This window comes from Peromyscus eremicus, chromosome 2 (genome assembly GCF_949786415.1).
Source record: "Peromyscus eremicus chromosome 2, PerEre_H2_v1, whole genome shotgun sequence".
In the NCBI taxonomy this organism is placed as follows: domain Eukaryota; kingdom Metazoa; phylum Chordata; class Mammalia; order Rodentia; family Cricetidae; genus Peromyscus; species Peromyscus eremicus.
The window spans coordinates 126582933-126608249 of NC_081417.1; the positions used below are offsets into that span (position 1 = coordinate 126582933).

The following is a 25317-nucleotide window of genomic DNA, read 5'->3' on the forward strand; positions in this document are numbered from 1 at the left end:
CTGGAACCACTCCCCTCAGACAAGGGGTGGAGCTGGATCTTCCATACCCATGGTGAAGGGCATGACTAGCTTTCCTGTGATAGTTGGGTATGATGGGGTGCCACGCCCACGACGGTGTCGCCCACGTGACAAATGCCTTAGATGAGGTGGTTACGTGGGAAAGGGGGGCTCGCGGCCCTTGGGTCTATGCCCCCGGCGACCCCTTATCAATCTGCCTGAATCATGGTGCCAGGCTACATGGAACCACGCAAAATCTGCTTGCAGAGGCTGGCTGGCACTCTGCCTTTTTCTCTTTGCAGCTGTGATTTCAGGAAGTTAACTCTCAATGTTCCTGATGTGCCCCATAATGAGAATGATTCCTCAAAAGTGGCCTCAATACCCCCACCTACAATTCAAGCTTTTAGGCAAACAGTTAAAGAGAGTCCTAGAAGTTTGGGGGAATTTATGAATGATTTAGAGCAAAAAGAACTTATGACTCAGAGAGACGAAGATTCTAGCGAAGAGAGAATGAAAGTAAAAGTCCAGGAACTCATAAGCAATCCACATGCGCAGCCAACAGCAGCTGCAAGGAAGCAGTTACAGGGACTAGCCAGTCCTACAAGAATTATCCAGGGACAAATAGAGTTTCTCATCAAGGGTCGGTGGTGGCAACCCCCTAACTTTAATCCTAGATATAATAATTATTTGGAGCCATTGCCCTTTACGGGAGCTTATGATAAACATGGGGACCAATGGGTGAATCATAATAATATGAAAACAGAATGGCATAAGTTACAGTTCATGGAAAGAATAGCTAGGTCCCAACCCCCCTGGTGCCTTCCCACCTGCAGGCAAAGGTTAAATATTTTCACACAAATGAAACCATGATTAGAACGATGGTGGGAAGGGTTTAATTTTGATACAAAACAAAGGTCTAATAATTATGTAGAAGGAAAACTTCAGCTAGGTGTAGCTAAAGTTTTCCTGCCTGGCCCACGGTCAGGGCAAATCTCTCTCACCTGCCAGTCCCACAGCCTCAGACCCAACCAAGTAAACACAGAGACTTATATTGGTTACAAACTGTATGGCCGTGGCAGGCTTCTTGCTAACTGTTCCTACAGCTTAAATTAATCCATTTCCATTAACCTATGCCTTGCCACATGGCTCGTGGCTTACCGGCATCTTCACACGCTGTTTGTCATCGTGGCGGCTGGCAGTGTCTCTCCGACTCAGCCTTCCACTTCCCAGCTTTATTCTCCTCCTTGTCCCGCCTACACTTCCTGCCTAGCCAATGGCCAATCAGTGTTTTATTTATTGACTAATCAGCAACACATTTGCCATAAAGAGCATCCCACAGCAGCTAGGGCCGTAATGTTCTCTGTCCAGATGAGGGACCACAAAAGAGGAAAAAACACCTGTATGCATGAGATCTGCTAATCATTCTGAGAAAATTGTGTGACCACATTGTTGAATTCTATGTCTATCACCCCACTGGCCGATTGCCATGTTTCCTCAAATGAATGTATAAAAAACAATGCTTGATCTGAGTAAAATTGCAGCAGTTTCACAGCATACTCTGGTGTCTGTGTCTGTCTGTCATTTGCCGAATCTCACTTATCCTGAGTACCTTCACCCCGTTCTCCCTTGGTCTAGTGTTCCTACTGAGACCCAGTCCGCGGCAATGGGGTCCATTATCCCCAGGCCAGTTAGGGGCAGGGCCAGCCCAACAAGGCACTTGTACTTCAACACTGTTCAAACTGGACAAGCAGGATGCAAGAAAGACTACTGCTGAACTTTGCCAAGACAAGATAGGATAGTCCTTGAAAATTCCCTCCTTCACAGGAAAGTCTGTCAAATACACTAGGCCTGTAGGCCAGAGTTGGATGCCCCAATGTTACAGAGGAATTTTGAATGACTGTTCAGGAAGCCTGAGGTCCCAGTCACTATGTAAAATTTCATCTTTCTGTGATCTTTGATGGACTTAAAGATTAAAGATTTAAGCTTATAGTTTTTCTTAGATATGATAGAAAGCAAATTAAGACAAAAGGCAGCCTACAGAATGGGAAAAGATCTTTAGCAACCCCACATCTGATAGAGGACTGATTTCCAAAATATATAAAGAACTCAGGAAACTAGACAGCAAAATATCAAATAATCCAATTAAAAGTAAGCTACAAAACTAAACAGAGAATTCTCAACAGAAGAATCTCAAGTGGCCAAAAGACATATAAGGAATTGTTCAACATCCTTAGACATCAGGGAAATGCAAATCAAAGCAACTTAGAGGTATCACCTTAGGCCTATCAGAATGGCTAAGATAAAAAACACAGATGACAGCTAATGTTGGAGAGAATATGGAGAAAGAGGAGCAATCCTCCACTGCTGGTGGGAATGCAATCTTGTACAAAAACTCTGGAAATCAGCTGAAGAGAGGGAGGAAGAATTATAAGAGCAGGGGGATCAGAATCATGATGGGGAAAACCACATAGATGACCCAATCTAGTGGGAGCTCATAGAATCTGGACTGACAGCTGGGGAGCCTGCATGGAACCAAACTAGATCCACTGAATGTGAGTGACAGTCATGTGGCTTGATTTGTTTGTGGGTCTCTGGCAATGGGGCCAGGATTTATCCCAGGTACACAAACTGGCTTTTTAGAACCCATTCCCTGTGGTAAAATACCTTATTCAGCCTTGATGCAAGGAGAAGGGGCTAGGTCCGGCTGTAACTTGGTATGCTAGCCTGTGTTGACTACTCAAAGGAGGTCTTACCCTCTATGGGGAGGGAATAGAGTGAGATTGGGGTAGGTGGGGGGAGCAGGAGAAAGGGAAGGAAGTGGAACAGAGGTTGGTCTGTAAAAGTAAAGAAAAAAATTTGTAAATAAATAAAAGAAAAGAAGGCAAATTAAGTATAAAACTTTAAACCCATGAAGATAAGGTAGATAACGGAGTATTTTCTCTAATTTTGCCAAATCAAATTATTGCTGGGTCCTAACAGCTCCCTCAGAGGAGGGGGTGAGAAGGCACAGTGTCAATGACACAGACGTGTTTATTCAGTAATGAGGAAAGCCTTATATAACCTCCTCTCACCACCCAGGCTGTGTCCTGATCTGGTGACATTGCATGGTCATCCCTCATTAGCTAGGCATGATCTGGAAGTCTGGGCAGTGAGTGTTGCTAGACCCTCAGACAGACTCCACACAATCAGGACTTTGAATAGTACCTGTTGCTAGGCCCTCAGGCAGACTCTGCACAATCAGGAACTCTGGAGAGAGCCTGTTGCTAGGCCCTCAGGCAGACTCCAGGTTAGCTCATAAGGAAGTACGTTATGTGCATGCCTTGGAAACTGGTTTGAGCCAATTTCCTTGATGCTATTGGCATGCCCTACTACATATTGTCCACCTTTTTATTTTATTATGTGGGTACTCAGCAGGAGTAGGAGTTCTTTGCTCCAGCCTTGTTGACCCTGCCTCTGGGTGGTTCAGCAACTGGACTGTGCCTGTCTTCGGTTGGCTTGCCAAACAAGCTGTTACTCATCATTGACTATCAGCTCTTGAAGAGTGTCCATCCCTGAGGAGTCCCCCCTGGTGGGGAGGATCAGGCAGGAACCTTTTTAATTTCAGAAAGCCAGGCATGCATAACCTCCTGTGGAGGCCTATGAGTTGGATGTCTAAGAGCCATTAACACATATAGAGTCTAGAGTCATCTTAGTGGCTTCCCGTTGTTGCCAGACATGCTATAAGAGACACTTAAAAAAGAGAAAGATTAAAACCACCCTGCCAATCAAACCATAAGTGAGAATCCAGGAGGGATAAAACAGCCTTTTTATATTATGCCAAACCTTTTAAAAAAATAGAGTCAAAGACCATAACCACTGCCCTTGTCTGATTTAATTGGAAATTTTTATGTGTTAGTTGTAATGAATAATACAGAAACTTAGCTGACCATAGGCCCTTAATACATTTAGCCAGCTCTGAGTGTGCTAAACTAATGTTCCTCATCTCAAAAAACATTATATAAAATGAGGAAAAGTGAGGGTCCACAAGTCTTCAGCTTTTACAGGGCAATAAGAGCAAGAAAGGAGAGTATATACATTACCCATCCTGGGTTATTTCCTCTTGGTGGAAGCAGGATGATCCATGAGTGGGTGTACAGCTCTTGCTGGGACCCATATTGGCATAGTGGCATTCTGAGGAAAAACACAAACATACCCTCCCCATAGGTCAGCACGGGGGCTGGCACCTGCCATTGGAGGAAGATAGGATTCTCCATCTCACCAGCGGCAAGGTTGTATTTATTGGCAGAGATCCCTAGTGATTGTAGGCTGGGCTGAGCCCATTGTCATCAAAACTGAAAAGGTTCATATGTAAAAGGACCTCTGTTACAGCCAGATGAGGGCATAAACAAAGGAGGAACAGGTATCTATTATTGCATGAACATATTTAAGATTACCAAAAGGGGTATCACGTATGACATCCATCTGCCAAATGGCATTAGGCAACAAGCATTATGTGCATGCCTTGGAAACTGGTTTAAGCCAATTTCCTATACACTATAGGCCTGCCCTACTACAACAAACAGACTGGATATTGTAACTGTAATTCTTACTTGATAATTATTTTGTTGTATATAATTTTACTATGTTAAAGCTAAAACATTCCTTTTTCGTTAGACAAAATGCTGTAGAATAATTCTTCTATATACTATGTGAATATATGTTACTATGATTTGTTTAGAACCTACCACTGCTCAAAGAAGTTTATTTTTGCAGCAAACATAAACCACTAAAGAAACCCACAACTGGTCAAAATGCAGAGACAACTAATACAACACATATACCTAAGGCTCAAGAAACATTGAGGAAGAGGGAAGTGCATTTTATTGTAAGAACCAGGTGTTCTTCCATATTTAACAGGTAAACTGCACAAATGATATCTCAATGATATTGCTGCAAGTTGACATGCCAATAAGGATTGGGAAAACCTCACAAGATTCTAGATGAAGAGCTACAGAAAACTGTTGCCACTGAGAAGGGATCAGTCTTCTCCAGGGATGAGCTCCCTCATATGTTACCTAATCACAAGTAGTCAGCTCTAAATACATATACATACAAGCCACACTAAATGGTCTCAGTAAGGTGTGTGTGTGTGTGTGTGTGTGTGTGTGTGTGTGTAGGTGTGTATGTGTAACAATAATAATTAAATAACAGGTAATGAATTTAAAAGGGAGAAGGGGAATGTAGAAGGAATTGGAGAAGAGAAAAGGAGAAGAAGTGATATAAAAATAGTGCTTGTGTATAATATTTTTAAAACTTTTAAAATGAAAACAAAGTCTGTGTGTGGATGTAGCTGAAGTTTTCCTGGTCCTACCTGGACAACTGTCAGTACAAATCTCTCTCACCCGCCAGTCCCGCAGCCGCTCAGACCCAATCAAACACACAGAGACTTGTAAATATTTATAAACTGTATGGCCGTGGCAGGCTTCTTGTTATCTAGTTCTTATATCTTTTTTTTTTTTTTTTGGTTTTTCGAGACAAGGTTTCTCTGTGTAGCTTTGTGCCTCTCCTGGAACTTACTTGGTAGCCCAGGCTGGCCTCGAACTCACAGAGATCCGCCTGGCTCTGCCTCCCGAGGGCTGGGATTAAAGGCGTGCGCCACCACCGCCCAGATAGTTCTTATATCTTAAATTAACCCATTTCTGGAAATCTGTACCTTGCCAAGTGGCTCATGGGTTACCAGTATCTTACATCATGTTTCTCATGGCAGTAGCTGTCAGCGTCTCTCTCTGCCTCAGCCTTCCACTTCCCAGAATTCTCCTCTCTCCTTGTCCCACCTATACTTCCTGCCTGGCTACTGGCCAATCAGCACTTTATCAATCAATCATCCACAGCATGTGGAGTCCCTTGGGACATACTCATGGTTTTGGTAACTATCAATGGTGGGATGAATACACGCACATATGTGCACACACATGTACTCATTTAAAGTCAGAGAAGAGAGGTAGAGTCCACATGTGAATTACTTTAGAAGGCCCTGGTGTGGAGAGCAAGTAATTAAGAATCGTTATTGTTTCTTAGCAACCTAACTATTTTCAGAATTGCAGTACAAGACACAGCCACAAAGAGGCAAACAGAACACTGAATCTTCCATCCAAGATCCTTCTGAGCAGTGAGACAAACCCCAGGTACCTGAACTCCCTCTTACTCAATCTTATTTTTTCTGTGAGACTAGATGCCACATATAGAATCTGTAGGTGGTGAAAGGACCCCTTGGGATTTTCATTTTACATCTGAGGTACTGAATAACCTGAGACAATCCTGGCAGAAACCAGGGTGTGAGAAAAGTATCTGACCTTATATGATGTCTATCTCTCCTCAACCTTGTTCTATGTTTTCAGTTCTCTGTGATTTTCCTCAAATTCCCACTTCTTTATCTGTCCTCCTTCCCTCCTCACACTCCTCATTCTCCTTGCTCTTCCTCTCCATGTCTTCTCTTCCCTTCCTTTCTCTTTTTCAAAATCTATGAGTTTCTACAACTGTCAAGTTTTAAGAAACTTTCTTAAGGACGCTGTTAATATATCTCTTAAACTTTCAGAAATGCTCTGAGATAACTCTTTTTTAAATCTCTGAAACTCTAGATATCTGTGAGAGTCCTTCACTTATTTTTCTCTTTGAAACCATATCTTCTTTGAATCTCAGAATCTCACTCACTTGTCTTCCACAGTCCACTATCCTATGGCAAAGAATAGTGGCTAAAGAACCTGGTGCTTTCACAAATAGTCCACACTCACAAGCATCCATACTTTACAAAGATGTTGAGATCAAATCAAAACCAGAGAATAGCCTGGTATTTGGGGTAAGTCTATCTAAGGTTTGATTCTGTACTCTTTAGAAGTGTGTTATATGAGTTTATAGCATTTGCTACTGTGTATATTCTGTTGGATTGTAGATTTGACTTTGAAAGTGCAATACCAACAAAATTGGATAGGTGGTGGCCTCACGGAACAGGCTTCAACATCTATCCTATTTGCATTGAGAGAAGAAAAACAGAGCCTTAGGTGATATGGAAATTGTCTGTGAGCCCATCACCCTGCAGGGTCCTGCATCAGATGACATTGGCTGGATAGCAGGAAGTCTGAGCTGTCCTATGATAACGCATCATTGTGTTTAGTATGTAGACTAGTATCATTCAACAAAACCCTTCAATGACAGATATGTTCTGTGAATGTGTTGTATGAAATGATGCCCATTTACATACATATCAATGCTTGAGGTGTGGTTACTGTGACAGAGGTGTACAAATTTAAACTAATTTAAAATATAAATAAGCAGAATTATAGAACACTTCAGGTTTTCTAACGATAAATGAAAACTCTGTGGGTAAGACTCTCTTTCAATTTGGACTTTTAAAATCAATTTTTATCCCATGTTTCTCACTGTGGTGAGGGAGAAGTGGTGAAGCATGCAAAAATAAATTAATAACATTAACACAAGTGAGCTTAATTTTAGGAAGAGGTAGAAATGACTGCTGTCTTTTTCTCTGAGTTCTAACCAGGTTAAAAAAAAATGATTTCCAAGGTAGTCTACTATGACAGCATCCCTATGATACTTTCAAAATGATAAATCATGGTTCAATATGGCCCAATGGCTTCTTATTCGTGACATAGAATTTAAGTGTCTATCAAAGGGTTTGAGCCATTCCTCTCTGCATAAGGCTGATCAAAGTTTCAAGTAGAAACAAACTACACCCAACAGGGCTGCTACAGGAGGATTCCTGAAGGGAGCTGGCTTTGAGATGGGCAGAAATAATGTAATAAAGCTTTGTTAAAGAGAAGGAGACATAGGTACCAAGTGGATAGATAGCATGGAACAGTGAATAGAAAAATGCTCTGAGAAAGTTCAACACATTAACACTATCAGTCAGTATTGGAGAAGATTTTCTCCTCTAGTCTGAAACAGGTTAAGCACATTCCCTAATAGAGGAGGTCCTAACTTACAAGAAAACAAACAAGACATGCTTCATGAAGAATGTCATCTCAAACTACTGGTCTGGTGTGAGAGACAGAATGGGGAGTTCCCACTGGAGGTGGCAGGCTCTGCAGCCCAGGGAGGAGAGGAGGCAGGAAGGGAACCCCAGAATCTATTGCAAAATGTTTGATGAATTGTAGTGGTTTATGCCACCATGGCAACTTGGAGGCAATCAAAAGTACTTTGAGTCTTCATCTTACTCCTGTAAGAATGACCAAGGTCAATAAAATAAACAACAATCCATGCTGGTGAGAATATAGAAAATAGGAACACTCATTCATTGTTGGTGGGAGTGCAGCCTGTATAGCCATTATGGAAATCAGTGTGGTAGTTCCACAGGAAGTTGGGAATATATCTCTCTCAAGATTCAGCTATACCACTCTTAGACATACTCTCAAAGAACTCTACATCCTACTACAAAAACACTTGCTCATCCATTTTCATTGCTTCCCAACTCATAATAACCAAAAGTTAGAAACAGCCTAGATGTCCAACAATGGATGAAAGGAAAATGAAAATGTAGCATGTTTACACAATAGGATATTATTGAGCTCTTAAAAATGAAATCATTAAATTCACAGGCAAATTGATAGGAAACTCATTCTGAATGGTAACCCAGACCCAATGAGACAAATACTGTATGTGTTCTCTCATATGTGGATGTCAGCTTTTAAGCCTTCAATGATTTTGATATAATCCATATAACCACAGAGGTGAGGTATAGAGTAAGAGACTAGGTGAGGAGGAGAGGATTTCTTAATTAAGGGGAAATAGCATTTACAATTATGGAGACACAGCTGAGAGCTGAATTAGGGGAATTAAACTGGGAGGGGGAGGGAAAAGGGAAAAAAGGAGGAAAAACTAGCACTTAGCTCCATTTGAGGAATCATATGGAAACATACTACTGTAGAAGTTTCTCAAAATATACATATATGAAAGAAATCTAAATGAAACCACCAAATAACACAGGAGAGGATGTCTCAAATAGACATTTTTGCCAACAGTGAACTATCTAAAGCCAGGAATGAGTCAATTCTAACTCAGTCAGTCATTGGCTAAAGCAGTCATGGTAACACCAAAGCAGGCTGTTGCCAAGGCTTTTGGTTGCTCTCCACAAAACTGATGGTAAGGCCTTATTGCTGAAGATAATACTTACACATCTCATTTAATTCAAGCTGATGTCTAACTAGAGCCTTCCCCTCACTGACTAATGTTCATGATACCAGAAGGTATTCTGCACACTACCAGATAACCCAACTACAACTCTGAGGTCTATAATATTAACCTACCTGCATGGTATGCTGGTACAATGGTGACACAAACATTCGTGGTACTAGAACTGGAGACCACAAACACACTAGAGAGCTAGTGTGAAAAGTGGAGGGTGGCTGTAAAGAAACCCCACAATCTCCTGTCCTCTCTAGAAAAAAGAAAGGCTTTTCTTGTGTATGTATCTCTTTAACGATTCCTGTTTTCAAAGTCAAGGTTTCTACACCAGGCTTACATCTTCAGGGAGTTCAATGGAAGGAGAGGAGCTAATAACAAACACGGACAAGAAAAGACAACAAGCTACTGGTGAGTAGTCCAGGTCTTCCTGCTTCTACTCTGTCCTGCCTCGGGGTCTGGCATGGAACAAGCCAGATGGGGCCTTGCTGATCTGTCCTTGCTTCAATTCTTCTTCCTCGCTAAAGCCAGAGACCTTTGCTAAAGTGATACACATATTGCTGTATGTCACTTCAAAATTTTACACTCTGGTAAAATCATTTAGTGGTGTCCCAGTGCTGGTCAAATCAGTGTAGATGTCCGGAGTGCTGTTTACTGGTCCCCAGGGGTCTGCCTCTGCAGCTGCATTTCACCTCTCCCCTCACTCATTTGTGCTTTCCATGCTGCACCCACTGTGAGCTTCATTCTCAGGCACTGTGCTGTGCTTTTTCCTGCTGCCATTACTTTTGTCCAGTGAACTTTCCTAATCTTGTCCCTTTGCTTTACACTATTTGTGTTATTCCCATAAGCTCCAGTGAGCAAGGATGGGCCAGATCCTTCTCATTATAATATTGTCTGCACAAGCTGGGCACGTACTACATGTCTGAATTCAGTCCTTAGAAGGACTAAATTTTTTTTCCAAAGACACCACCTCTTTTGGCAACAGCTATGTTCGTTCATGCCAGACCCACTGTGGGTTCCAAAGAAGCTAATTTTAATGAATGGGACATAAACAGAGAACACAGCCATATAGAGAGCTACAAAGGAGAGGAGACTTCAGCCTGAGAGGCAGGATACCTGTTAAACCTGTCTGTTAAAACTTCTTAAGCTTTAAGCTGGATGGAAGTATTTATGTGACAGGAAATACATTAACAGAAGAGCATACAAATTTTATTAAACATTTGTATATTCAGAGTTGAAATCTTTCACACTAAAAAAGGAAAAATCAACTGCAAAGTCCATGATTTTATTATTGTTTACAGCTGAATAGAATTCTGTTGTGAATATGCACCATATTTTTACCATCCATTCATCAGTTGAAGGTTGTTTCCCTCTCCTAGCTGTTGTGAGTATAGCAGCAACAAACATGGCTGAGCAAGAATATATGGAGTAGGATGTTGAATCTTCTGGGCATATGCCAAGGAGTTATATAGCTGAGAATATCTTCTTGTAGCTGTTAGAGGATTCTGCACACTGATTTCCAGAGTGGCTGCTCCAGCTTGCAGTCCCATCAACAGTGAACGAGGGTTCACCCTTTCTCACATTTTTCCCAGTATTAGTTGTCAGTTGTTTTCTGGATCTTAGCTATTCTGCTGAAGTAAGATGAAATCTCAAAGTAACTTTAATTTTTACTTCTCTAGTTGCTTTGGATGACGAACACTTTAACAACATTTCTTAGCCACTTTGATTTCTTTTGGAAATTCATTGTTATAACTCTTTTCCTATTTTTTAATTCAATCATTTTTTCTTGATTTTTTGTATTTATATACTGGATTCATAGGATCTTTGTATATTCTGGATATATATCCTCTATTGTATGTATAAATGGGAAAGATCTTCACCTGTTCTGTGGGCTTTCTCTTCACTAAATTGATAATTTTCTTTGTATCACAGAAGCATTTTAATTTTGAGGTCATTTACAGTCAATTGGCCACAATTCCTTTCAACTGGAATCCTATTCAGAAAGCCCTTTCTAACACCTATATCTTATAAGGATCTGCCTTTTCTTCCAGCAGTTTCATGTTTCATACTGAGGTCTTTGGTCCATGTGGAATTCTATTCAACTACAAAGAAGAATGAAATTTGCAGGTAAATGAATAAATCTAGAAAATGCTGAGTGAGATAACCCAGACCCAGTGAGACAAAGGCTTAATGTTTTCTTCTTTGTGGATCATAGCTCTGAATCTTTAGATTTGAGTATATAACCTGGAGTAACTACATAAACCAAGAAACCAAAAAGGGACCATAGGAAGAGGGAGCTTTAGGGAGTAGAATAGTAGGAACAGGGGTGGTAAAAGGGTATATGGGAAAAATAGGAGGGACTTCAACTATCAAGGGGAGGATAAGTAACACTAAAGTATTTGAAAAAGCCACAGGGAAACATTTTGCTGACTTAAAATATATATTAAATGAAGTTATGCCTCAGGGGGTGATAATATTCCCTCCAGGAGCCATAGACTATCTATCAAAACATCTATCTATCCAGTGGCAGGCATGAGAAACCTCTCTGCAAGTTGTCTTCCAAAACAATATAGGCTCTGACATTGCCATTAGTTGACTTGAGTAAGTTAAAGGCAAGGTTGTTGAAGACACCATAGGCTTTAAACACAAAACTTGAGAAATCCCACTGAAACTTACCTGGAAGCCTCCTCCCTGAGGATTGGCTTTCACAGTTTCTGAAGGTGCTATATTAGTTGCCAAGGGAGAAAGGCAATCAGTATTCCTACCAGCTGTAAAATCTATGAACTACAGCAATGGTCAGTTCAGCAAAATACACCCAATAGTGCAATAGTGGCACTTTTAGTTTAGGTGTGACAACAGCCATGTAATTGCACTTAAATTCCACTTAATAGGAAAGAATTTATGCCCAGTACTTTAAAACTAGCTAAGTACCTGAGGACAGTGAGGTTGTGGAATCACTTTCCTAAACCAGAATAATCTCTAGCTTCATTCTAAGCATTTACCCTTATACCCACAGATAAGTGGAGCTCTCACCCCTCATCACTCATCCTCCCCTTCCCCACCTCCAACAAATGGAGATGATTACAAAAATCTACAACTGGTCAAAATGCAGAGAACAAATGATCACGTGTGTCCAACACACAACTGATACATCTACAGTGCAACCAGGAAATCTGCTGTAAGAGACTGTTTATTATACATGATAAGAAAGCTATACCTGTAAAATCATAATAATGTGACTGCCTAAACAAGACCTGCTTAATGAGAACATCGGTTGACATGTCAATGTGGATAGGGGGTATCTCATAAGGCTCTGTCCCTTGATGAAGAGCTACAGGCAATCAGTGGCTACTGAGAGAACAAGAATGGGTCTTCTCCAGAGACTAGCCTCCTGATAGGTAACTCCTCTGCTACCAAGGAACCATCTCCAAACATCTATACATATGAGCAACACTAAATGGACTCAGTAGGTTGGACATGGGAGAACTTGGAAGAAGGAGAATAAGAGGTGAAAATGATGTAAATATAGTACCCACACATGAAATTATCAAAAATAAATAATTAAATTAGAAAGAGGTAACAACACAAAGAGGTTTGAGCTGGGCAGCCAGTGGTGAGAAAATTACTAAGAGATATGTGTGTTCATGTAAGAGGTGGAGTTAGTTGGGGAAGACAAAGTTTATTATGGTGAGCATATTTGTGCTGCTTCATTTCAAAATCAATTACCAATCTCTGTGATAAAGCATTGTCTTTATGGAACAAGGCGGTTGCCTTTCTCATGAGAAACTTTGTAGCTAGTTATTAGGCAGTGAAAAGGAGTGAACTCTTTCATACCTCAAATGCCTTCAGCTAGAAGTACTCATAGATTGGCATTTGTTGTTATTTGTTTTCTTAGTGATGGCCACTCTAACTGGAATCAGATGACATCTTGTATAGGTTTAATTTGCATCTCATTGATTGCAAAAGATAGTGAATTTTTTTCATATTTATTAGCCCATTTATTAATTGTTTTGTTTGCTATTTTGCTGTATAGCTTCTTGATTTCTTTATGTATTCTGTACATTAATCTGTTGTTAACGTATACCTAGAAAATAATTTCCACCCCAGAATATACACTATTTTATAAGATTATGAAATTAAACAGAGAGTATTTGCTAAGTAGAAGGTGACCACAGAAATTGTGGAGGAAGACACAAGAAGAGGAGATATTCTTGAATATGAGATGCCTTTATATTTGTGCTTTTAATTTTTATAGTATGTATTAAATGTATAACATGATGTATTCCATTATGCCATTTTTATTAATATATGATGTACTTTGATCATATTTATCTCTTCTTGTTGTAATTAAATTGTAATCTCAAAATTTAAAAAAAAACTTCATTATAAAAGAAAAATACATGAGAAAAATCCTGACCATGACATTCTATTGGTATTGATTTAATTTACTAATTTACCATAATATTCTTACAAGACTCTAGCTTATGAATCATTATTCTAAGGTTCTGCTTGCTTCTAAATATAAAGAAGATATATATATAGAACATGGGTTCTTTTCAAGTGAATATATATATATATATATATATATATATATATATATATATATATATAATCTAAAGGAAAGGAAAGTTTTAATTTTCTTTTCCAACAGTAACTTATTTTTTACTGCAAGTGTGCCATCACAGAGTGCTCAGGATTCTTTTACACTTTCTTTTCATGAGTAACTCATGAAGCCAATATTGTTCATCTGAGGTGGTTTTTATTTCTTTTCTTTCAACATGTAAGTCAACTTTTCTCCTGACTCTGTATCTCAACATCTTCTAATCTGTCTATGCAGGTCAGGTCTCTACAAGCACATGTTGTGACATACATCATTTTATACTGCTCTTATGTTTTCCAGTTACTGAAAATTACTGCTCTAATCCTCTCTGGACATTCTTTACACTCACACATACACACACACACACACACACACACACACACACACACACACACCAATTTTTAAAACTCTATCTTTTTTCTATTGTTGTTCAAAAATATCATGACCAAGGAAACTTCTGAAAGTAAGGGATTATTGGGGGATGGCTTATAGTTTCAGAGGGTGAATCTATAACCATCATTTGGGAAGCAACTCAACATGCAGATAGGCATGGCACTAGAGCAGTAGTCAAGAGCTTACATCTTATCTACAAGTTGGAGGGAAGGAAGGTGAAAGAGAAGGAAGGAAGGAGGGAATGAGGGAGGAGACTAAGGCAGGAGGAAGGGAGGAAAGGAGGGAGGGAGGGAGGGAGGGAGGGAGGGAGGCAGGGAGGAAGGGAGGGAGGGAGAGAGGGAGGGAGGGAGACTGGCTGACAGACTGAAAGATGGACTGGGCCTATTTTGTGTTTTTGAAAGCTCAAAACCCACCCTCAGTGACACACCTCCTCCCACAAGGCCACACCTCCTAATCCTATCCAAAACAGTTGTACCAGCAATGGATCAATCATTCAAATATGTGAGCCTATGGAAACCACTCTCATTGAAGTTTCCACACAATTCGTGAACTAATTTCATAATTTTCCATGTTTATTTAGCCAGAAAATCCTGTCAGAAGTATCAAGTAGGAACTGACAACAGTCTTATTCCTGAACTATTATTTCTGACATAAATGGAACCCAAACCATCATTAGATATATGTTCTCATACAGATCATTATTGTACTAAGACAGTGATTTGTAAGACCATAATTAATCCCTGCTAATTTCTGATAGAGTACTTCTAAGTGGACATGACATTACGTAAGCATTTAGTACATAATTTTATCACTCTATGTTAGAAACAATATTACTAAATTCTGAGGAAAATACGTTTTGAGCTCATAATTTACTCAAATTTATTCCAAATAATTTCATATAAGCAAGATAAAAATTAATCAAATCTTTTAAAATCCTTTGTTAGTGCTGAGCTTACAAAAATCATTCCAAAATTTTGTCCTAAATCAAAAGAGAAATTATAAAAGGCCAGTTAATATGTAATAAAAATTCAGTGAAACAGTAGTTTAAAATGATTATTTATGGTGTATTTTCAAAGTAATCAAAGTACTCATTTGTTTTTCTATTTTGCTGATTAAAACAAAGCCTGGTAGTTAGTGAAATAGCTCATCAGATAAAGGTGCTGCCCAACCTGTAGGCCTGAGTTTGATCCCTGGAACATACATGGTAGGATGAGACAAACTGGCTCTCTCAAGCAGTCCCCTTACCTTCACATGTGCGCCATGATGTGCATGCACATGTGTACACATGCACTAAATAAATAAATAATCAAAATTAAAATCTGGTTAAACCTCTAAGCCAGCAGTTCTTAATTTGTGAGTCAAGACTCCTTTGGGGGTTGAATGACCCTTTCACAGGCATCGCCTAAGACCATCTGCATATCAGATATTTATATAAGAGTACCAAAATTACAACTGTAGATAGCAATTGAAAATAATTTTGTGGTTAGAGGTCACCACAACATGAGGAACTGTATTAAGTGGTCACTGCTGTAATCCGATCTCCAGTTTAAAGAATATCTAAGAGTGAGGCAAAAATGAGAGATACATTCGACAAAATGTATACCCCTGCTTCAAATTATTCATGGAATTCATCATAGAAATAAATGAGTGATGAATAAAACTTTATAATTCAAAAGGCATGCAAAAGTATACCAGCTGCTATAGTTTAAGTTCAAAGTGCCTTCTCAAATCCATGTAGTAAAGGCTTACAAGATTCATAGCTTGGTGTTATTAGAGGCAGGGTAATGAAATCTTTAAGAGTCCCACCTTAGTGTAGCTGGAGATTTCTCCAGTCCTGCCAGGGCCCACAGCCACTCAGACCCAAGTAAACACACAGAGACTTATATTACTTATAAACTGCATGGCCATGGCAACTTCTTGCTATCAGGTTCTTATACCTTAAATTAACCCATTTCTATTAATCTATAAGTTGCCATGTGGCTTGTGGCTTACTGGTACTTTACATCTTGCTTCTCATGGTGGAAGCAGCTGGCAGCATCTAATCACTCAGCCTTCCTCCTCCCAAAATTCTCCTCTCTGCTTATCCCACCTATACTATACTTTCTGCCTGGCTACTGGCCAATCATAATTTTATTTATCAATCAATCAGAGCAACACATTCATAACATACAGAAAGACATCCTCAGCACTTCCCCTTCCATACAATTCTTAAGTAGCAAGACAGATCATTGGGGATTCCTATTTCACTAGAATTTATTTTAAAGATAAGAATGTGCTAGCATTAGTTTTCAAAAAATATTGCAAGATGTAAAGGAATGTAATCAGAGTTGAATATTTATATAAGCTAAGCCTTGTGAGTAGGATTTGATATGTTCTTCTCAGCAGTGTTGTTAATTTCAGATTTATTTTGATTTTCAGTTTTTCTCCACAGAGAATCTGATGATGACTACTCCAACTGGACACTTGGTGGCTATAGTAGGAGGCCAGGCTGAGTTTAGCTGCCAGGTGTCCCTACTACGCAATGTAGAGTATATGGAGGTGCGCTGGCTCAGGGGTGACAATTCCAAACTTGTTTATCAGTACAAAGGTAGCCATGGAGTGAGTGGAGAAGCTGAACCTGAATATGTGAATCGTAGAGTTTGTGAAAGAGGCCATTGGGAAGGGCAAAGTGGCCCTCAGAATTCACAATATCAGTATTTCTGATGATGGACTTTACCAATGTTTATTTAATGATAGTGGCTTCAGTGATGTGACCAGCATGAACCTCAGTGTGGAAGGTAAGTTGTTTATGGAATATAGTATACCAGTGTCCTTGTGCCCAACAAACTGAAATACATGGAAATTATCTTGGTGGTTTTTCATGACTTTTTCATATTTTAAGTTTTTAAAATAGCCAAGTAATGAGTAAAAGTCATATATCTATATCAAAAAACACTATTCAGAAAATAGATATCACATAGCAATAAATTAGTCTAACTTGAAAAGAAAATATGAAAATCAGTTCACTTGTGTTATTAGACTGCAGAACGTATGATTGAGACTCCTTCTTCCCCAACCTGACAGTCAGAACTCAGTATAATCACTTGTGATTTTTATCTCCTCAACATTTCCACCAGCATTTGGATTGAAGACTCAAATCCATGTTGAGAATCCTGGTTATGGTGGATTCATTGGAGGATGATTTTCAGAGGGGTGGTTCCCACAGCCTCAGATGGAGTGGAGAGACAGCCAAGGGGAGGTATTTCTGTATTCTTCAATATCACACTCACAGGATGGAGATAGATTTTTCCACGTGAAGATGACTCTTCTCCTCAGAAGCCAGTCACAGGAAAGTATCACATACTGTATTCTTAACCCTCTAATGGGTGAAGAGATGCAATCAAATCTCACCCTAGCAAATGAGTACTCTGTCTAGAAGGGTTAATTGTCAACTTGGAAGCACAAATAATAAACCAATGAATTAATCATTGTCAAACATCCTTTGATTGTGCCTCTTTATCATTGATACTGGTTTTGGTAAGACACGTGCTAAGTGTACAGCATGAGAAGAAAAATAAACAGTGGACATTTATAATTAAGAATATCTTAGAGCTCTAGAGACAGTTAACGTTATCTCAATAAAAGTTTCATTTATGTATAAGTTTAACAAGATGCTATGTCAGTAACATAAAAATGACATTGATCATTTGAACTATATTGTCATCTTAGAAAAACATATAACCATACTCCAGGGGTTTTTATGAAGTTCTTAGGACACATTGATTACTGTCACATAGTATTCAGTACTAGAACTAGCATTTTAAAATTCCTAAAAGTTCAATAAATAGAAATTGTTATGACAGTAAGATGTATACCAACAACACACACACACACACACACACACACACACACACACACACACACACACACACAGAGAGAGAGAGAGAGAGAGAGAGAGAGAGAGAGAGAGAGAGAGAACAGCAGTAAGAAAAATGTGTGAGTAAAATGCAGATTGTGTGATTATTTGTTAATTTCTCACTCCTAGAAGGCATGATGGATGAATGAAAAAAATCAGGAAAAGATTGTCATATGTTTAACAAAGCTATCCTTAGCTAATACCCATATACAGAAATTAAATTTCTCGTATAAATAGACTATGTGTAGGTGGGAAGAGGAGGGTTTATACCTTTAGAAACCAGTTCATGAAATGCTTTTCTACTATAACTAAAATACAGGTTTTCTATCTCTTTTAAAAACTCTGTAGTACACTGGAGGATTAGGAAACTGACTGGAAAAAAATAAGTGTTGCTGTGACTAAATGGGGCTCTCTAAGCAATCGTTTCTGGATTATCAGAGAAGTTCACAAGAATGGGGAGGAATCAGAGGTTAGGCAGAATGGTACTTGAAAGGCTGAGGCAGGAGGATGGAGTTTGAGTTCAGCTTGGGCCGTATAACAAGACATGCCTCAAATAAAAAATGAGTAAGATACTGCAAACATGTTTAAAATAGAGATGAAGGGATTTACTGATATGCTAAAGATATAGTGAAAGACAAACTTTGAAAAAGAACAAATAATTATATGATCATAGAACTGAGCCATGAAAGATGAATTTTCAGTCAATAGAGGGGACTTTTGAGAGTGAACATATCTTAGAAAAAAGCTAGTAAGCCTCTTGAGTGAAAACATTACTGTATGAATTTCAGTTGCCATATGAACTCACAGAGACTGTGACTACATGTGCAAGACACGCACAAGCTCAAGCCACACAAAACTCTAGCAAAGAGAGGGAAGATTCTCCTTCCTGAGGAACTATTGGCAACTGATAGCTTCTGGGAAGGGAGAGTTAGCCCTTTTTGAGGGTGTTACTCTTGATAGTCATCCAACCTCCAGTGGAAGGCCACACATCAAAGAATATATAGGCAACACAAATTGGACTTGTAGAGTTTATTTTTAAAAAGGGGGGCACAAAATTGAGTGAATAGGGAGAGGTGTCAATCTGGGAGATGTTGAAGCAGAGAATTCTAGCTCCAAAATGAGCTTGGTGACTTTCTCTGTAGTTGCCACAAAATCAGGTCTACTAGTGTGTAGTCCTGAGCCAGATACAGAAAGTGGGAGAGGTAGGAAGGGAGGGAGCAAGGGAAGGAGGAGGAAATAAACAAGAAAAGAAAGAAATGAAGAAAATAAGGAAGAAGGGAGAGAGGGGAAAGGGAAAGAGAAGAAGGAAAAAAGGTAGGCAGGGAGGAGGGAGACAGATAAGGATAGGAGGAGTTGCAGAACCTGAAGGGAAAACCTGCTCCCATGGCAGCAGCTTCCTGGTCTGGTGTGGCTGTTTGCTATGCATATTTTAAAGATGTTCTCTTCTTTTTATCAGATGTCCTGCTTAATGAGACTACATGAAAAAATTAATTTACAATTTCCTTGAAATATCAATTTTTTTATCTTTATTGTACTTTTAATTTCTTACTTCATGAAATCAGGTAACTAATCCAAGTAGGATAGAATCATTAAGGGCTTTTCCCCCTAACTCTATGCCTAAGTCACATGCAGAGTTTAGTTATAATGAAATGACATTCATTTCCCACTGCCATGCCCAGCTTGCTCCATACATTACAGATGTTAGACTTCACATCTCTCAGCTCTGAGATTCCCGAGGCAATTTTGGAATTAGGGATGAAAGTCACTATGAATATTTCCTGGGCTTTTTCAGATCCACAATTAATTTTTATATCCCTTAAACAGAACACACTGACACACTAAAAGAAGAACTAATGGAAATACTGAAGGTTAAATAATGTCTTTCTTCTCTTAAGAAATAATCGTTTTCATCACAGTAATGTAGAGTCAACCTTGGTCACTTCCAAGTGCTGAGTGATGAATATGAGTCTTACTCTAGGGTAGATTTAATGTGATCAGACATTCCAGAATACAGTTGTGGGGTGTGTGTGTGTGTGTGTGTGTGTGTGTGTGTGTGTTCATATGCACATCTGTGTGTGCAGATGCCTGGACCTGTGCTTTCACTCTCACAGGCCAGAGATGAACTGTGGATTTCCTACTCTATCTCTATCAATTTTATTCTTTAAGAGAATGTCTCTCACTGAACCTAGAGCTAGGCTGGCAGCAAGAAAATCCAAATGATCCATCTTTTTCTGCCACACATAGCACTGGAATTATAGGTGCAGATGCAGATGCACACAACTTTAGTTTTTCATGTGGGTACTGGGATTGGAACTGAGGTCCTCATGATTGCACAGAAAATGCTTACCCTTTAAGCCATCTCTCCAACTCCAGTGTATAGAGAATGGTTAACAGCAATGAGTGCAGAGTTGATTTTTGTGCAGGTTTTAAGACAAGACTTTAGTTTCATTTGTGTGGACACCCTGCTTCCCCAGAACTGTGTGTCTTGGTGCCTTGTCAATCTTAGTTAAAAATATTACTGCATTCATTTCTAGTATCTATTTTCTTCTTATAGGTCTGTGCTAATGCCAGTTCCCTGCTATTTCCATTACTGTCACTTTGTATTTTGACCTTTAAGAAATGTGATACCTTAAAACTAGCTATATGTTTATAGACTTCCTTTGACATTTGGGAGAAATTGCCAAAATTGATAATTTTTTTAATCAAAAATGATAAAATTTTAGGATTGCTTTCCTGTAGTTTGGGGGCTGAGTGGCACTTCTAGGTATGATTGAGATCAAACAATTACAGCCTATTTTACAAATGTGTTGGAACGTTTTTAGACTTCAGACATGGAAATGCACTAAGGCTTCTGTCCATGAAGATAATATGGATTCTTTTTTTCTTTGTTTTGTTTTGTTTTTAATATGGATTCTTAATGTTTATTCATTTTAAATAGTGCATCAAGGTGCAGAAATACTGGTTCTAGGGATCTTACAAGAAGCAGTATAAGTTCCTTCTTTGAAGCAAAGCTCCTGTACTGAATCCAGGCTGTTCCATAACTGAAATCCAGGACTAAGGTGAATGCAGAGCATTTCAGTTGTTAAGATTGTTAGTGTTTGTGATAGGGCTGACTTTGACTTTCTGATTTATCTTTCCATTATAACAGCTATACTTTTTTGGGGGGAGCCAGAGTGTTCTGTACCTCCATTTTTGCTGAGGTTTTCAGTCTTTGTGTCTTAAAGGACCTATGCCTTTCACTGTTTAGTTTACATAATCTCCTTTAACTACTATAGTACAAATATCCATTTCTAGTTATTATTACTATCATTATATTTTCAAAACAGGGATTCTCTGTGTATCCCTGGTTGTCCTGGAACTTATTCTGTAGACCAGGCTCATCTCGAACTCAGAGATCCACCTGTCTAAGCCATCCAAGTACTGGGATTAAAGGCATGTGCCACACTGGACTAACTTTTTTAAAATACTGACCATTCTATGATAACAGATACCCCTTGAACATCATTTTACAGATTTTATGTTTGAGTCTCTAAGAATTTTCCTCAAGGATAATTATTTATAGCATCTGTATATTGGGTCCTGCTTTCTATGTTAGTGATTCATAAATAACAAAGTCATATTCCTTCCTTAAGTAATATTATCTAGATCTCTAAGTGTTGTTCAAAATTTACAGAATAAAAAACATTATGATAGGTGCCATGGTTTTAGCTTTGTATGAATAGGTAATCTTTTGCTTTTGACAGTTTGTTTATAATATGTTCTGAAGAAATCTTCCTTCTGTTGTATTTCATTGGATGCCATTGAACTTTGTGTGGTCTGATGTTCCTATGTTTTCCTACAGTTATGAAGTTTTCATCTATTATTTCTTTAAATAAACTCTCTTTCTCAACCATAACTTCTATTATGGAAAACTTAGCTGTATGATTACACCACACATGCGATATAGAATTTAATCATTTTTTTTAACCTCCTTTGTCTGGATAATTCCAAATAATCTCTATTTTTAGTTTAAGGATTGGTTACTTTTTGACCAAGTTTCTTCTGTTATCAATGCTCCATGTTGCTTTTTTGGTTTCCTTCATTATGCCCTTCAGCCCAGGATTCTTGTTTGTCCCTCTTTTTTGACTTCTCTCTACTAAAGTTTTCATTTTCTTCAGGATTATTTTCCCAAATTATCAATATTCTTTTTTAATTCACTAGGTCACCTTAAAAAATAATAAGAAACTATTATCAGGCAATTCATAGGTCCTCATTTCTTTGGGATCTATTGCTAGAATTCATTGTGTTCTTTCCATCATAAACCTTTTCCATGATAAGCTCAACAAATTACCTTAAGTTTTGTAGCTTAAACCAAGAGATATTTGCCCTTGTAGTTCTGGGTGTCAAAACTCTGAAATGAGTTCCGGTGGATACATGGGTTTTCCAGACGGTCTAGGAAGAACTGCTGTTCTTGCCTTGTATAGCTTCTAATCGTGTAGATTATACAACTAAATTGTTAGTCAGAGCTTCATTTGTGCATTTCCAAGTTTATTTATATTGTTGTACTCTTTTAGTTACCTGCAACTGTGGTTATGGAGTCCTGTTTTCTTGCTAGCTGTCATGTGGAGACTGAGTTGAATTACATCAGATACTTCCCATGAGACTTGGCGAACATGATGGGTCATGTGTCTTTCAGTCTTAGGTCACTCTATATCTTCTTCCATTCTGACTCCAGCTAGCACAAGTCTCTGTTTTTAAGTGTTCATATTTTTGATTGGGTCCACCCCAAATATTCCAAAATAGTCTTTTTGGGGGTTTATAGCTTTAAATATAGAAGAAGACACCTTTTTCTACATAATATAATATAATATGATTGAACCAAATTTAATATTGGGGCCTGCTAGAGGCTCCCTAAGACATTTACCAAAGACAAAGGGTTAAATTGCCTGAGTACTGATGATCTGCATTTGTTAGTCCAATGTCAGCCTTTGCTGCACCTTCTGCATACTGCAGAATGGGACCTTCTGTTTGGATTATCTCTTTAAAAAACAATGTTTCTGGGAATACCTTGCCTACATCCCTTTTCTATTTTTTTAATTTTTTTGAGACAGCACCTGGCTCACAAAAGGTGAATATATATCATATGAAACATTTACTTCCTTGAATCTCTTCATATCTAACATTCCAATAGGATCCCAGGTTAATTTTTGAATAGCCTTGTCTATCATCTGGTGGATGTACTTGAATGGTAATTGGATAAATTAAAGTTGGTTTTCTAATAACTTTGGGCTATTCCTCTTCAGTTTCATAATACAATGGTGTGGTAACTTATGCTCTAAACTTCTCTGTCTTTTTCTGAGGGTTTTTTTTTAAATTTTCATTTGTAAGTCTTTCTAAGTCTTGTATATTATCAATAGTAAGTCTTTTATTTATTTATTTATTTTTTAGAAATGATTCCAGTGGATTCTTTATTTTTTTTCTTTTGAGACAGGGTTTCTCTTTGTAGCCTTGGCTGTCCTAGAACTCCCTCTGTAGACCATGCTTGTTTCTGCCTCTCCAGTGCTGAACTAAAGGCATGCACCACCACACCCAGCCAAAAGGGTTCTTTTACAAGTTCCTCAGTAAAAATCTAGAGGATCCATGGAATAAGGGTGCTAATATTTTCAAATTAATGCCAGCATAAATATTATCTATATTTAGGCTCACAGAAGTTCCAGTGAAAGAACCAAATCTAGGCATTTCCAGATTTTCTGTGACACTTCCAGCTCTCAAAGGAACCGTACGTCTTTTTTAAAGCTTGCATCTTATCAATCAAATTTTCATATTTGGCAGTTATCAAACCACTTTTTAAGTAAAATATATGAATTACAAAACTGATAGTCATTATAATCAGAATTTTGTCAATCCCAGCTAAGTCAGTTAGCCCTTTATTATTTTTTTCCATTTTCAAGACATCTATTGGAGCACAATTCAAAGTCCTAACTCCCTGCAATGTGATCTTTCCCATTCTTTTTTTTGATCTTTCCCATTCTTAATGTGGGACATATGTTTTCTTTTTTAAAATATTACTTAACTCTCTCCTTAAAATTTTCTAGTCTATAGCAGTCATTGGTGAGCTTGGAGTCCCTTCCACAATTCTTGAGCATGAGCGTACCCTCTGGAGTCCTCTGAGGAGTCCCTGTGAACAGCATCAGTGACTGGAGCAAAGCCTTGTGAGAGCAGTAGCCAACTGTAGCAGTGATAGTTGGCATCATGAATTCTCTGTGTGGTTGTGCCCCATGTTGGGTATCAAATATTATTTTTCTGTCAATTTCACAGCTGCACCTGGATCTACTGACATTTTAACTATCGTCTGTACCCCAAGGCTCCATAGTCAGCACTCCACTGCTCAGATCACAGCCTGGCAGATTTCTGGTCCTGCTAGAACCAGCTCAACTATGTCTGACAAATGTAGGTTTTAACTAAATCTCTATCATTCTATTTACCAATAAAGACTCAGGAGTCAGATGTTAGAGTGAAAAACTGCTAGCTCAGAGAAGCCAAGAAGCAACCAGCTGATCTTCCATTTTAGCCAGAGACCCAGCAAGAGAAGAGTCTCTTCATTCACCCCAAACCAAAATCACAGTGAATCTGTAAATCATCCATTTCTACTTCCTATGTGCCTTTCTATCCTTATTCCTGGCTCCTCCATCCTTTCTATGACTAATTCTTGTCAACTAGTTGCTAGCTCCACCCCCTGATCCAAAGATAATTTTATTAATGCAGACTTAGAGTTTCACAGTATGATCAAATATCCCAAAACACAACATCTAAGATTTGACCCATGATTTACATATTTTGGTGTGAGTTCTTTTGTCATGGGCACCTTTATTCATCTCTGTATTTCCAAATCCACAAACTGGTCATATCTTATAATACAAAAGTCAAATTTCCAACTCATCTCTTTATAACTGGTCAATTTTGTCAAACTGTTTACCCCTGTACTCCATGGCTCAGTCAGTGTTGGCTGAATGACTAGACACAAGACAAAAATATGTGAAGATCCAGTAATAGCCATGTCAAATCTAATTCTATCGGGATTTGAGATGAGAAGTCCTGACAAAAGTGGCTATCATCCAGGCTATCTATGTTTGTATTCAAGAGAGAGAGGCAAAAATGGAAAAGATAAAAGGGACATCTTGACTGAAGACCCTGTTACCAAGCAATACAGAAACAGTCCTTCTTTTCTGAGAGCTATTTTTATAGTAATTTTTTTTTCAGAAAGATAGACTTCCACTGTTTT

The 25317-nt window shown here is 38.6% G+C and overlaps 1 pseudogene; it reads left to right on the top strand.

Moving 5' to 3' along the window:
- Positions 1–222: 222 nt before the first annotated feature.
- On the top strand, positions 223–17576 carry LOC131904855 (selection and upkeep of intraepithelial T-cells protein 8-like; annotated as a pseudogene).
- Positions 17577–25317: the final 7741 nt, after the last annotated feature.